Below are 16,605 nucleotides of genomic sequence, written 5' to 3' on the forward strand. Positions count from 1 at the left end.
TCTGGTCTGACCTAGCACAGCCCCATTGGTTGTGACCACAAGAGTTATTACATCACCTCTTCCCCAGGTCCTCACAGCTCAGAACCAGGAGAGATTGACCCCATTTGTTTGGGGGAAGGTAGGGGAAGAGAACAAGAATCTCTGTTAGGGAATCCTCTCAGATCTTATCCAATACCACCAAGGCAGTACCTCTACAAGCCAGCAAGAGTTACAGTGTTACTGGGCTTGGGGTGCTCCCTAATGCAGATACTGCTACAGTGACCAAAAACTTAGAAAAAATACTCAATTCTCTTTGAATACTTTGCAAGCTTTCCCAAGAAGGACAGGTACAACTAAGCCCAGACTGTGCAGACTACAATACATACCTATCTCTTCAATGCCCAGACACCAACAAACATTCACAAGCTTCAAGACCATCCAGGAAAATGTGACCTCACCAAATTAACTAAATAGGGAACCAGGGACCAATCCCAAAGTGATAGAGATATGTGACCTTTCAGACAGAGATTATATAATAGCTATTTTGAGAAATTTCAAAGAAATTCAAGATAACGCAGAGAAGGAACTCAGAATGCTATCAGATAGACTGAACAAATATTAAAATAATTTAAAAAACAGAAATATTGGAGTTTAAAAATGCAATTGACATACTGAAGTGATCATCAGAGTCTCTCAACAGCATAATTAATCAAGCAAGAGAAAGAATTAGTGCACCTGAAGAAATGATATTTGAAATTACACAGTCAGAGGAGACAAAAGAACAAGAAAGAATGAAGCACATAACAAGATCTAGAAAATAGCCTTAAAGGGGTAAGTCTATAAATTATTGACTATAAAGTGGAGGCAGAGAGAGAAATTGAGGTAGAAAATTTATTCGAAGGGATAATCAGAATTTTCCAAACCTAGAGAAAGGTAACAATATTCAAGCACAAGCAAGGTTATGGAACATCAAGCAGATTTACCCTAAGATTATTACAAAACATCTAATAATCACACTTCCAAAGATACAGAAAGGACACTAAAAGCAGCAAGAGAAAAGAAACACATACAAAAGAGCTCAGACAGACTGCTCAGTGGAAACCTTACAGTATAGGAGACTGGCATGACATATTTGTGGAGCCTGAAAGACCCTGATGATCACTTCAGTGTGTCAATTGCATTTTAAACTCCAGTATTTCTGTTTGACTTTTTAAAAAGGTGCCAGAGGAAAAAAAACTGTTAGTCTAGTATAGTTTGTGCAGCAAAAATATTCTTCAAACATGAAGGATAAATAGTTTCCCAGACAAACAAAAGCTGAGGGAGTTCATTAATAACAGACCTTTCTTATAAGAAATGCTAAAGGGAGTTCTTCAGTCTGAAAAAAAATAGGTTGTTAATGAGCAGTAAGAAATTATCTGAAGGTGCAGAACTCACTAGTTACAGTTAGTACACACACAGAACATCATAACACTGTAATTGTGGTATATAAACTATTCATATCTTGAGTAGAAAGACTAAAAGATGAACCAATCAAAAATAATAACTACAACTTTTTAAGACATAGACAGTATAAGATATAAATAGAAAGAATAAAAAATTTTAAAGTGGAAGATTAAAGTATAGAGTTATTAGTTTTCTTTTCATTTGTTAGCATGCTCATTTGTTTTTGCAATCAGAATTAAGTTGTCAACAAGTTTAAAATACTGGGTTGTAAGTCATTAGTTTCAAGCCTGATAGTAAACTCAAATAAAAAAAAAAAAGCCTATAACAGATAGAAAACAAATAAAAAGCAAAAATGAAAACATACCAGGAGAGAAAATCACCTTCAAGGGAAAGAAGGAAGGAAGGAAGGAAAGAAGAAAGGAAGGGAGGGAGGGAGGGAGGCAGGGAGGCAGGGAGGCAGGGATGTTACATATGAAAAAACATGAAAAAAAGCTCAACATCACTGATCATTAGAGAAATGTAAATCAAAACCACAGTGAGATACTATCTCATGCCAGTCAGAATGGAAACTCTTAAAAAGTCAAGAAATAACAGATGCTGGTGAGGCTGTGGAGAAATAGGAATGCCTTTACACTGTTGGTTAGAATGTAAATTAGTTCCACCATTGTGGAAGATAATGTGGCAATTCCTCAAAGATACAGAACCAGAAATACCATTTGACTCAGCAATCCCATTACTGGGTATATACCGAAAGAATATAAATCATTCTACTATAAAAATACATGTACACATATGTTCATTGCAGCACTACTCACAATAATACAGACATGGAATCAAACTAAATGTCCATCAATCACAGACTAGATAAAGAAAATGTAGTATATATACACATGAAAAGCTATGCAGCCATAGCAAGGAATGAGATAATCTCCATTGCAGGGACATAGATGAAGCTGGAAGCCATTATCCTCAGCAAACTAATGCAGGGACAGAAAGCCAAATACCACATGTTCTCACTTATAAGTGGTAGCTGAATGATGATAACACATGGACACAGGGAGGGAAACCACACACACTGAGGCCTGTTTAGGCTGGGCGTGGAGGATGGATGCTGGGCTTAATACCTAGGTAATGGGTCAATCTGTGCAGCAAACCACAATGGCACATGTTTACCTATGTAACAAACCTGCACATCCTGCACATGTACCCTGGAACTTAAAAGTTGGAGAAAAAAACACCCAATGATATACTGCCTACAAGAAACATACTTCACCCATAAAGACACACATAGACTGAAAATAAAAGGATGGAAAATGATATTCCATGCAAATGGAAACCGAAAGAAACAAGAGTAGCTATTTTTGACAAAGATGCCAAGAGCATACATTTGGCCAAAGGAAAGTTTCTTCAATAAATGGTGCTGAGAAAACGGGATGTCTACATGCAGAAAAATAAAACAAGACCCCTATGTCATGCCATATACAAAAATCAAATCAAAGTAGATTAAAGACTTAAATCTAAGATCTAAAACTATGAAATTACTACCAGAAAACATTGCAGAAACTCTCCAAGACATTGGTCTCCGTAGATTTTTTGAGTAATACCCCACAAGCAGAGGAAACTAAGCCAAAAATGGATAAAATGGAATCATATCAAAGTGAACTAAACTATCAACAAAGTGAAGAGAAACTCACAAAACAGGAAAATGTATTTGCAAACTATCCACCTGACAAGTTATTAATAACCAGACTGATAATGATTTGGCTGTGTCCTCACCCAAATCTCAACTTAAACTGTATCTCCCAGAATTCCCATTTGTTGCAAGAGGGACCCAGGGAGAGATAACTGAATCATGGGGTAGGTCTTTCCTGTGCTATTCTCATGATAGTGAAAAGTCTCACGAGATCTAACGGGTTTATCAGGGATTTCCACTTTTGCTTCTTCCTTATTTTTCTCTTGTCACCACCAAAAAAAGAAGTGTCTTTTGCCTCCCGCCATGATCCTGAGGCCTCCTCAGCCATGTGGAATTGTAAGTCCAATTAAATCTTTTTCTTCCCAGTCTTGGGTATGTCTTTATCAGCTGCACGAAAAGAGATTATTATGCAGACTATATAAAGAAATCAAACAACTCTATGGGGAAAAATATTTAACAATCCAATTCAAAAATGGTCAAAGGATCTGAATAGACATTTCTCAAAATAAGATATGCTACTGGAAAACAGACATTTAAAAAGGAGTTCAACATGATTGATCATCAGATAAATGCAAATCAAAACTGTAATGAGATATTATTATCTCACCCCAGTTAAAATGGCTTTCATCTAAAATAAAGGCAATAATGAATGCTGGCGGGGATGTGAAGAGAAGGTAACTCCAGTGCATTTTTCTTAGGTATGTAAATTAGCATAGCCACTACAGAGAGCAGTATAGAGATTTCTCAAAAAACTAAAAATAGAAGTACCATGTGATCCAGCAATCCCACTGCTACATATACACCCAAAAGAAAGAAAATTAATGTACCAAAGAGATACCTATATTCCTATGTTCATTGTGGCACTATTCACAATAGCCAAGATTTGATAGCAACCTAAGTGAAGCGTCCATCAACAGTTGTTTCTTTAAAGAAACATATTCTTTATCCATTCATCCATTCGTTATTCAGCCATAAAAGAGAATAAGAGGTCATTTGCAACATGAATGGAACTGGAGGTCATTAAGTGAAATAAAGCACAGAAAGACAAACATCACATGTTTGTACTCATTTGTGGAAGCTAACAATAAAGAGAATTGAACTCATGGAGGCAGACAGTAGAAGGATGGTTACCAGAGGCTGGGAAGGATAGTGGTCACAGAAAAGTAGGAATGGTTAATGGGTATCATTAGAATGAAGATGCAGTATTTAGTAGCATAACAGGGTGACTACAGTCAACAGTAACTTATTGTACATTTTATAATAACTAAAAGAGTATAAGTGGAATGTTTGTAACACAAAGAAAGGATAAATGCTTGAAGTGATTGATGCCCCACTTACCCTGATATTATGCCTTGTATGCCAATATATTCAAATATTTCATGTGTCCTATGAATATATAGGTATTATGTACACATACAAATTTAAAAAATTCAAAAACTTGTATTTTGAAGTGAGAAAATTAATAACACAGAAGACCTGCACAACACTATCACCCAAACTAATCTAATTGACACTTAAGAAAATTCCCCCTATAGTGAGAGAATGCATAACATTCTCAATGGTCATGGAACATTCATCAAGATGAACTATATTCTATGCTGTAACACTAACTTTAAACAAATTTTAAAAGTAGAAATCACACAGAATACTGGGCAATAATAAAATTCAACTTGGAATGGACAATAGAAAAATACCTGAAAAAGCCCAAAATATTTGGAGATTAAGTTACATACTTGTAACTATCTCATTTGTCAAATCAGAAATCACAAAGGAAATTATAACACATTTTGAATAGAATGAAAATGAAATAGAATATTAAAATTTGTGATTTTCAGCTAAAGCAATGTTTAGAGTGAAATTATAGCACTGTAGGGTTAAATTACAAGACATAAAAAGATCTAAAATAAATGACATAAGCTTCCAACTTAAACTAGTAAAAAAGTTAAATCAAAGGAAGCAGAAGGAACAAAATAATGAAGATAACAAATTAATAACATTGAAAAAAATACATGATTGGATCAACATGGCAGATGGGAGGCAGGACTAGATTGCAACTTGGACAGAGCGGTGTGCAGAGGCTCATATTGAATTTTAGCTCCAGATTGACTGCAAGAACAAACCAGTAATCCCAAGAGGACCCACAGACCCTCAGAAGAAAGCTGACTGCTCCTGCAGGACCTGGGAGATACCCCAAATATTGTGAGTACCCCACTGCAGAAGTAGGAAAAGAAGACCCTCCTCTCCTGAACACATATTCTCACTGGAGAAACTGAAGCTCTGTGGGAGAAGTTTCCAACTTCACATGGAGCTGAGTCGATTTGGAGAGCCAAGTAAAAGAAGTGGTAGAATAAGCAGCAGAAAGACTCTGGGAGCTCACTGGGTCCCCTAGGAGGCCATTTCTGGCTGGCACCACAGGTATTCATCCAGAGGGTGGCTAGAGGAGCAGGGAATAAAACTCCACAGGTAGAAGGAAATCTCTAGCTGAATGCTGTAATAATTTGAATGGGGTGAGAAGCCTCTTGGCCAGAACTCAGGAGAGGGCACAGATCTGGTGTGCAGACTGCAGCAGGAGAAGAACCATACCCTTTTCCTTGGCAGCTGGGAAGTGGATAGCCTGAGGCAGATTTTCAAGCCCATCTCATCCACCCCCTGGACACGGACTTGGGGCTGTTGGCAGGGGCACGGTAGAAGTGAGACCAGCCCTTCAGTTTGCATGGGAGCTGGATGACAGCTGTGACTGCCAGGTTTCTCCCACATCACAGGCAACATGCATGACTCACCAGAGGCAGCCATACATAGTTCTTTTAATTACACAACTCCAGTGACCTGGCAATCTCACCCCCAACTCCCACAACAGCTGCTGCAAAGCCAACCCAAGAAGAGTCTGAGCTCAGAGATACCTAGCCCTGCCCCCACTTGATGGTCATTTCCTACCCACTCTGCTAGCAGAAGACAAAAGACATATAATCTCTGGAGTTCTAGGGCCCTGCCAACCACCCGTTCCTCCCCATACTACCACAGCTGATGCTCTCTGGAAAGCACCACCTCCTGGAAGGAGGCCAACCGGTAGAAAAATAGAGCATTAAACCACCAAAGCTAAGAACCCTCATGGAGTCCATTGCACATCCCACCCCCGCCTCCCAGCAGTCACCTACACTGGAACAGGTGCTGGTATCCAAGACTGAGAGACCCATAATCAGTTCACATCACAGGACTCTGTGCAGACAACCCCCAGTACCAGCCCAGAGGCAGGTAGACTTGAGGGGTGGTGGCTTAATCCAGAACAGAGACAACGATCACTGCAGTTCAGCTCACAGGAAGCCTCATCCATAGGAAAAGGGGGAGAGTGCTATATCAAGGGAACACCATGCGGGACAAAAGAATCTAGTGCCTTCAGCACTAGACATTCCCTCTGTCAGCATGTGGCAGCACAAAGAATGCCTGGAATTTCATCACAAAAAGATCTTCACCTAGGCATACTGTCATCAGTTTATTCAAAATGAAGATGAAGTCAAGAATCTTTCTTTTGTCAATTAATAATTTTATTTTTTTATTGCATTTTAGGTTTTGTGGTACATGTGAAGAACATGCAAGATTGTTGCATAGGTACATACGTGGCAGTGTGATTTGCTGCCTTCCTCCCCTTCACCTATATTTGGCATTTCTCCCCATGCCATCTCTCCCCAACTCCCCTGTTCCCCCCAATGGACCCCAGTGTGTAGTGCTCCCCTCCCTGTGTCCACGTGTTCTCATTGTTCAACACCCACCTATGAGTGAGAACATGTGGTATTTCATTTTCTGTTCTTGTGTCAGTTTGCTGAGAATGATGGTCTTCAGGTTCATACATGTCCCTACAAAGGACACGAACTCATCATTTCTTATGGCTGCATAGTATTCCATGGTGTATATGTGCCACCTTTTCCCTGTCCAGTCTATCACTGATGGGCACTTGGGTTGGTTCCAGGTCTTTGCTATTGTAAACAGTGCTGCAATGAACATTCGTGTGCATGTGTCCTTATAGTAGAACAATTTATAGTCCTTTGGATATATACCCAGTAATGGGATTGCTGGGTCAAATGGAATTTCTATTGCTAGGTCCTTGAGGAATTGCAACACTGTCTTCCACAATGGTTGAACTAATTTACACTCCCACCAGCAGTGTAAAAGTGTTCCTACTTCTCCACATCCTCTCTAGCATCTGTTGTCTCCAGATTTTTTAATGATCACCATTCTAACTGGTGTGAGATGGTATCTCAATGTAGTTTTTATTTGCATTTCTCTAATGACCAGTGATGATGAGCATTTTATCATATGTTTGTTGGCCTTATGTATGTCTTCTTTTGTAAAGTGTCTGTTCATATCCTTTGCCCACTTTTAACTGGGTTTGTTTGTTTTGTTCTTGTAAATCTGTTTTAGTTCACCACATAAACAGAACCAAAGGCAAAAATCACATGATTTTGTCAATAGATGCAGAGAAGGCCTTTGACAAAATTCAACAGCCCTTTATGCTAAAAACCCTCAATAAACTAGGTATTGATGGAATGTATCTCAAAATAATAAAAGCTGTAATGGGCAAAAACTGGAAGCATTTTTTTTGAAATCTGGCACTAGACAAGGATGCCCTCTCTCACCACTCCTATTCAGTATAGTACTGGAAGTTCTAGCCAGAGCAATCAGGCAAGAAAAAGAAATAAAGGGTGTTCAAATAGGAAAGGAGGAAGCCAAATTGTCTCTATTTGCAGATGACATAATTGTATATCTGGAAGATCCCATTGTCTCAGCCCAAAATCTCCTGAAACTGATAAGCAACTTCAGCAAAGTCTCAGGATACAAAATCAATGTGCAAAAATGACAAGCACTCCTATATACCAATAACAGACTTAAAGAGAGCCAAATCAAGAATGAACTGCCATTCACAGTTGCTACAAAGAGAATAAAATACCTAACAAGGAATGTAAAGGACCTCTTCAAGGAGAACTACAAACCACTGCTCAACGAAATAAGAGAGGATACAAACAGATGGAGAAACATTCCATGTTCATGGTTAGAAAGAATCAGTATCGTGAAAATGGCCATACTGCCCAAAGTAATTTATAGATTCAACGCTATCCCCATCAAGCTACCAATGACCTTCTTCACTGAACTGGAAAAAAACACCTTAAACTTCATATGGAACCAAAAGAGAGCCTGCAAGCCAATTCAATTCTAAGCAAAAAGAACACAGCAGGATGCATCACACTACCGGACTTCAAACTATACTACAAGGCTACAGTAATCAAAACAGCATGGTACTGGTACCAAAACAGAGATATAGACCAATGGAACACAACAGAAGCCTTGGAGGCAATACAACATATCTACAACCATACAATCTTTGACAAACCTGACAAAAACAAGCAATGGGGAAAGGATTCCCTGTTTAATAAATGGTGTTGGGAAAACTGGCTAGCTATATGCAGAAAGCAGAAACTGGACCTCTTCCTGACACCTTACACTAAAATTAACTCCAGATGGATGAAAGACTTAAACGTAAGACCTAACACCATAAAAACCCTAGAAGAAAATCTAAGCAAAACCATTCAGGACATAGGAGTCGGCAAGGATTTCATGACCAAAATACCAAAAGCATTGGCAACAAAAGTCAAAATAGACAAATGGGACCTAATCAAACTCCACAGTTTCTGCACAGCAAAAGAAACGGTCATTAGAGTGAATTGGCAACCAACAGAATGGAAAAAATTTGGAGTTTACCCATCTGACAAAGGGCTGATATCCAGAATTTACAAAGAAGTAAAGAATCTTAAGAGCTGTGAGACATAAGCAGCAGGTAACCTATAAAGGAAAACCTACTCAATTAACAGCAGTTTGCTCAGCAGAACACCTATAAGCTAGAAGGCATTGGGGCCTTATCTCACCCTCCTCAAACAAAACAGTTATCAGCAAAGAATTTTGTATCCAGTGAAACTAAGCATCATATATAAGGGGAAAATAGTCTTTTTCAAAGAAACAAATGCCGAGAGAATTCACCATTATCAAGCCTCATACATGAACTGCTAAAAGGAGCTCTAAATCTTGAAACCATCCTGGAAACACATCCTCTTTAAGGCATCCTCTTTAAAGAACAATCCTCTTTAAGGCATAAATCATACAGAACCTATAAAACAAAAATACAAGTTAAAAAACAAAAGTAAAAAACCCCAAAGTATACAGGCAACAAAGAGCATGATGAATGCAATGATACCTCACATTTCAATACTAACATTGAATGTAAATGGCCTGAATGCTTCACTTAAAAGATACAGAACTGCGGAATGGATAAGAACCCACCAACCATCTGCTGCCTTCAGAAAACTCATCTAACACATAAGGACTCCCATAAACTTAAAATAATGGGGTGGAAAAAGGCATTTCATGAAAATGGACACTAACAGTGAGCAAGAGTAGCTAGCCTTACATCAGACAAAACAAATTTTAAAGCAATAGCAGTAAAAAAAGACAAAGACCTAGAAATAGAAATTCCATTTGAGCCAGAAATCCCATTACTGGTTATATATACAAAGGATTATAAATCATTCTACTATAAAGACACATGCACACATATGTTCATAGTGGCACTGTTTACAATAGCAAAAATGTGGAACCAACCCAAATGCCCATCAATGATAGACTGGACAATGAAAATGTAGCACATATACACCATGGAATACTATGCAGCCATAAAAAATGATGAGCTCATGTCCTTTGTAGGGACACGGGTGAATCTGGAAAGCATCATTCTTAGCAAACTGACACAAGAACAGAAAAACAAACGCTGCATGTTCTCACTCATAGATGAGTGTTGAACAATAAGAACACATGGACACAGAGAAGGGAGCATCACACAACACACTGGGGTCTGTTGGGGTGGCCAAGTGTGGGACAGCAGAGGGACGGGGAGGTCAGGGAGGGATAACATGGGGAGAAATGCCTGATGTAGGTGACGGGGGATGGAGGCAGCAAACCACACTGCCACGTATGTACCTATGCAACAATTCTGCATAATCTGTACATGTACCCCAGAACCTAAAGTACTATAAAAAGAAAAAAAGCCTATATTGCCCATTTAAAAAAAAAAGAAAGAGAGACAAAGAAGAACATTGTATAATGATAAAAGTCCTTGTCCAACATGAAAATATCACAATCCTAGACATAGATGCAACCTAACACTGAAGCTCCCAAATTTATAAAACAATTAACAGACCTAAGAAATGAGACAGATGGCAACACAATAATAGTGGGGGATCTCAATACTCCACTGACAGCACTAGACAGGTCATCAAGACAGAAAGTCAACAAAGAAATAATGGATTTAAACTATACCTTGGAATGAATAGACTTAACATATATATATATATATACAGATTCCTCCAATAACCACAGAATACACCACATTCTATTCAACAGCACATAGAACTTTCTCCAATATAGACCATATGATAGGCCATAAAATGAGCCTCAATCAATTTAAGAAAATTGAAATTATATCAAGCATTTTCAGACCACAGTGAAATAAAACTGGAAATCAACTCCAGAAGGAATTTTCAAAACCATGGAAATAACATAATCTGCTCCTGAATGACCGTTGGGTCAAAAACAAAATTAAGATGGAAATTAAAAAATTTTTTGAACTGAATGACAATAATGACACAACCTATCAAAACCTCTGGTTCTTTGAAAAGATAAATAAAATTGACAGACCATTAAAAAAATTAACAAAGAAAAGAAGAGAGAAAATCCAAATAATTTCACTAAGAAACAAAACAGGAGATATTACAATTGGCACCATTGAACTACAAAAGATCATTCAAGGCTACTATAAACAACTTTATGCACATAAACTAGACAACCTAGAAGAGATAGATAAATTCTTAAAAAATACAACCCTCCCAGCTTAAATAAGGAAGAATTAGATACCCTGAACAGACCAATAACAAGCAGCAAGATTGTAATGATAATTTTAAAACTACCAAAAAAAAAAGTCCAGAACCAGACAGATTCATAGCAAAATTCTACCAGACATTCAAAGGAGAATTGGCACCAATCATTTTAACACCATTCTGTAAGATAGAGAAAGAAGAAACCCTCCCTAATTCATTCTATGAAGCTAGCATAACTCTAATATCAAAACCAGGAAAGGACACAACCAAAAAAGAAAGACAACAGGCCAATATTCTTGATGAACATAGATGCTAAAATCCTTAACAAAATACTAGCCAACCAAATCCAACCACATATAAAAAAGATAATTCACCATGATCAAGTGGGTTTCATACCAGGGACACAGGATGGTTTAACATACGCAAGTCAATAAATGTGAAACACCACATAAACAGAATTAAAAACAAAAATCACACGATCATCTCAATACATGCAGAAAAAGCATTAGACAAAATCCAGCATTACTTTATAATTAAAACTCTCAGTGAAATCACCATAAATGCCACATGCCTTAATGTAATAAGAGCCATCTAGGATAAACTCACAGCTAACATAATACTGAATAGGAAAAAGTTTAAAGCATTCACTCTGAGAACTGGGACAACACAGGGATGCCCACTGTCACCACTTCTCTTCAACATAATACTGCAAGTCCTAGCCAGAGCAGTCAGATAAGAGAAAGAATTCAAGGGCATCCAAATCTGTAAAGAGGAAGTCAAACTGTCACTGTTTGCTGACGATATGATCATTTACCTTGAAAACCCCAAGGACTCCTCCAAAAAGCTCCTAGAACTGATGAAAGAATTCAGCAAAGTTTCCGGATATAAGATTAACGTACACAATTCAGTAATTCTTGTATTCACCAATAGTGACCATGCAAAGGATCAAATCAAGAACTCAATCTCTTTTGCAATAGCTGCAAAAAAATTAAAATACTTAGGAATATACCTAACTAAGGAGGTGAAAGACCTCTACAAGGAAAACTACAAAACACTACTGAAAGAAAACATCGGCAACATGAACAAATGGAAACAGATCCCATGCTCATAGATGAATAAAATCAATATTGTGAAAATGACCATACTGCCAAAAGCAGTCTAAAAAGTTAGTGCAGTTCCCATCAAAACACCAACATCATTCTTCACAGAATTAGAAAAACAATTCTAAAATTCAAATGGAGCCAAAAAATCCCACAGTGCCAAAGCAAGACTAAGCAAAAAGAACAAATATGGAGGTATCACACTACTTGATTTCAAACTGTACTATAAGGCCATAGTCAACAAAAAAGTGTGATATTGCAATAAAAATAGACACACAGACCAGTGGAACAGAATAGAGAACTCAGAAATAATCCCAAATACTTATAGACAACTTATCTTCAACAAGGGGAACAAAACCATAAAGTGGGGAAATGACACCCTATTCAATATATGGTGCTGGGATAACTGGGCAGCCATGTGTAGAATAAAACTGGATCTTCATATCTTGCCTTATACAAAAACCTACTTGAGATGGATTAAGGACTTAAACCTAAGACCTAAAACTATAAAATTCTAGAAGATGACATTGGATAAACCCTTCTAGACATTGGCTTAGGCAAGGATTTCATGACAAGAACCCAAAAGCAAATGCAATAAGAACAAAGATAAATAGTTGAGACCTCATTAAGCTAAAGAGCTTTTGCATGGCAAAAGGAATAGTCAGCAGAATAAACAGACACCCCACAGGGTGGGAGAAAATCTTCACAATCTATACATCTGACAAAGGACTAATATCCAGAATCTACAATCAACTCAAACAAATCAGTAAGTAAAAAACAATCCTACCAAAAAGTGAGTTTAGGACATGAATAGACAATTCACAAAAGAAGATATAAAATGGCCAACAAACATGAAAAAATGCTCAACATCACCAATTATCAGGGAAAGGCAAATCAAACCCACAATGCCATACCTTCCTGCAAGAATATGCATAATCGAAAAATCAAAAAGCAGTAAATGCTGGTGGGATGCAGTGAACAGAGAACACTTGTACACTGCTGGTGGAAATGCAAACTAGTACAGCCACTATGAAAAGAGTGTGGAGATTTCTTAAAGAACTAGAAGTACAACTACTCTTTGATCCAGCAATCCTACTACTGGATATCCACCCAGAGGAAAAGAAGTCATTATTCACAAAAGATACTTGCACATGCATGTTTATAGCCGCATAATTCACAATAGCAAAATCATGGAATGAAACCAAATGCCCATCAAGCAATGAGTAGATAAGTAAACTGTAGTATATATATGATGGAATGCTACAGCCATAAAAAGGAATGAATCAACAGCATTTTTAGTAACTTGGGTGAGATTGGAGACTATTATTCTAAGTGAAGTAACTCAGGAATGGAAAACCAACCATATATTCTCACTGAATGTGGAATCTAAGCTATGAGGATGCAAAGGCATAAGAATGATACAATGGACTTTGGGGATTTGGGAGGAAGAATGAGGGAAGGCAAGGTATGGGAGACTACAAATATGGTGCAGTGTATACTTCTCAGGTGATGGGTGCACCAAAATCACACAAATCACCACAACATAACTTACTTGTGCAACCAAATACCACCTGTACCCCAATGCCTTATGAAAAATAAAGAGTCAAAGAACCAAAAAATACAGAAAATTATAAAAACCAAAGCCTATTTTTATGTGATTGATAGTATTTATAAATTTTTATCTATATTAATCAGAGCAGAAAAGGAGAAACCACAAATTACAAATATCAGGAAAAAAGGAGATATTGCTACATATTCTATAGATATTTTTTGAAAAGGAGAGATTATGAACAACTAACTATATGTCATCAATTTGACAACTTAGAAGTCACAGGAAAATTCCCTGAAATCATGGCAGAGATAAAAGAAACCGTCCACTTCAGCGAATGTGGAATTTCAAGTGAGTGGCAGAATCAGTAATCATCTGTTACTCCCTTGATAATTGGAATATGTGGCAAGTTGATGGCAAAAATATTGAAGTGGAGGGCCTGAAGGCCACTTCAGCTTAAAAATAAAGTAAGTGGAAAAATATAGTAATAACTGCAAGAGAAGTAAAGCCAAGATTGAATACTTTAGGGAGATTTACAGGTGCAATTATATACACAAATAAGTAAAAACTGTATGAGCCAAGGTGTTTTTATTACACCTAATCAACTTGAAGCTAGAACCCAACATTAGTTAGTACAGCTATGTACAATAATCAGATAAGAGAGACTGGTTTGACCATAGTTATTTAGTTGCTGGACTTCAAGATAGTTATAAAAAATGCAAAAGAGATAATACTGAGTTTGTAAAAGCATTGGTACATGTTAAAATTTCATTAAAATTATGCTTTGTGTCTTTCTTGTTTTGCTCTATTCTGCTTTATACAAAAGTAATTTAAAATAATCATCTTGGAAATTCACTGTAGAACGTGACCATACATACATTTTACATAGCTACTGGTTTTGATGTGTCATTTTTTATGTTAAAAAGCAAAAACATACAAAAGAATAAACACACATATAGTCATATGTCATTTAATGATGGGAATACATTCTGAGTATTGTCTTGTTATGCGATTTTGCCATTTGCAATCATAGAGAGTATGTACACAAACCTAGATGGTACAGGCTGCTGCACACCTAGGCTATATGATGTAGCCTATTGCTCCTAAGCTATAAACCTGGACAGCATGTTATTCTACTGAATCCTTTAGGCAACTGAAAACCATGGTAAATATTTATGTATCTAAACATATGAAAACCTAGAAAAGGTAAAGAAAAGAATACAGTTTAAAAAATTTAAAAAAAAATAGTACTCCTGTGTCACTTGCCATAAACGGGGCTTGCAGGACTGGAAGCTACTATGGGTGAATCAATGAGTGGTGAGTAAAAGTGAAGGCCTAGGGCATTACTGTACAATACTGCAGACTTTATAAACACTGTACACTTGGGCTACATTAATTTTATTTCAAAAGTCTTTTTTCGACAATAAATTGACCTTAGCTTATTGTAACATTTTGTTACGAGCTTTTAAATCTAACTTGTTGAGTCTTTTGTAACAAAACTTAGCTTAAAACACATTGTATAGCTATACAAATTTTTTTAATTTATGTCTTTATTCTATAAGCTTTGTACTATTATTTTTACTTATCAAACATTATTTTAAAAACCTAACACACAAACACACATATTAGCCTAGGCCTACACAGGGTCAGGGTCATCAATAGCACTGTCTTACACCTCTGTATTTTGTTCGACTGGAAGGTCTTCATTGGAAATAGTAAAATTCATGGACCTGTCTTCTCCTATTATTATATTGCTTTCTTCTGGAATACCTCCTGAAGGAGCTTCTTAAGGCTGTTGTATAGTTAACTTGTTATTTATATATAAATGAGTGGAACTATAAAATAACAATAAAAAGCATAGTAAGGCAAGTAAGATGGTCATTTATTATCTAGTATTATACTATACATAATTGTATGTGCTATACTTTTATATGACCCGCAGCACAGTAGTTCTGTTTATACCTGCATAACAACAAATAGATGAGAAATGCATTACACTATGACATTAGGACAGCTAAAACATCACTAGGCAATATACATTTTTCAGTTCTATTATAATCCTATGTGATCACCTTTGTACATGTGGTCCAAGATTGACTGGAACATTATATGTCATATGACTATATATACATTTTCCAAGCACATCACATTATTAAAAAATTAAGAATTCTACCACAGAATCTTGCCATGTGGTGAATGAAACAATATTTGTAAGTAATTCATCATCTGAAAAGTAAATGCAGAAAACAAAGCACACAAAGCTACTTGGACAATAACAAAGAAGGACATGTTTGAAATGAATGCTAAGAATTTAGAAGTACCTAATTCTGTTTGCAATGTGTTTTTGACAGATACTAGGGGTTTGGAGAGTTCAAGCAATTTACCCAGACAACAATCTGATGGAAGTTGCACAGCCTCTTCAAAATGTTTTAGCTCAATCTTTCTCCAAGAAAGAGGATGGAAAAATTAGAAAAAAAAAAAATACCTTCAAGGACAGTATAATGGAATGGAAACTTCAATTGCTACAAAGATTAGGTGTTTATTCTACAACTCACTCTCAGAATAGCAATTTAAAATATAATATACAGATATTTCATGGATAATAGAATTTGTGCTTCCCAAATTCTGGGATAATATATGTTTAAACCAATTTGATAATCCAAAGTGTAAGTAACACTTGCTTACTTAAATATCTGAAACGAAGGCATAAGTGGGGATAAGATATGGAATAAGAATGAATAATAAATACTTGAAGTTATTTGCATCCTAAAAGATTTCAAATATATTCAGCCTATGATAATATAATATGTATTAGAGTAAAGCTTAGCCAATTAGTGGAGACAGGAAAATCATATAAAGTATCACACACTAATACCTCACTGTTGAAATCAGTTATGGCTAAGAAAACTAATCTACTTTAGCAAA

This window comes from Callithrix jacchus, chromosome 3 (genome assembly GCF_049354715.1).
Source record: "Callithrix jacchus isolate 240 chromosome 3, calJac240_pri, whole genome shotgun sequence".
In the NCBI taxonomy this organism is placed as follows: domain Eukaryota; kingdom Metazoa; phylum Chordata; class Mammalia; order Primates; family Cebidae; genus Callithrix; species Callithrix jacchus.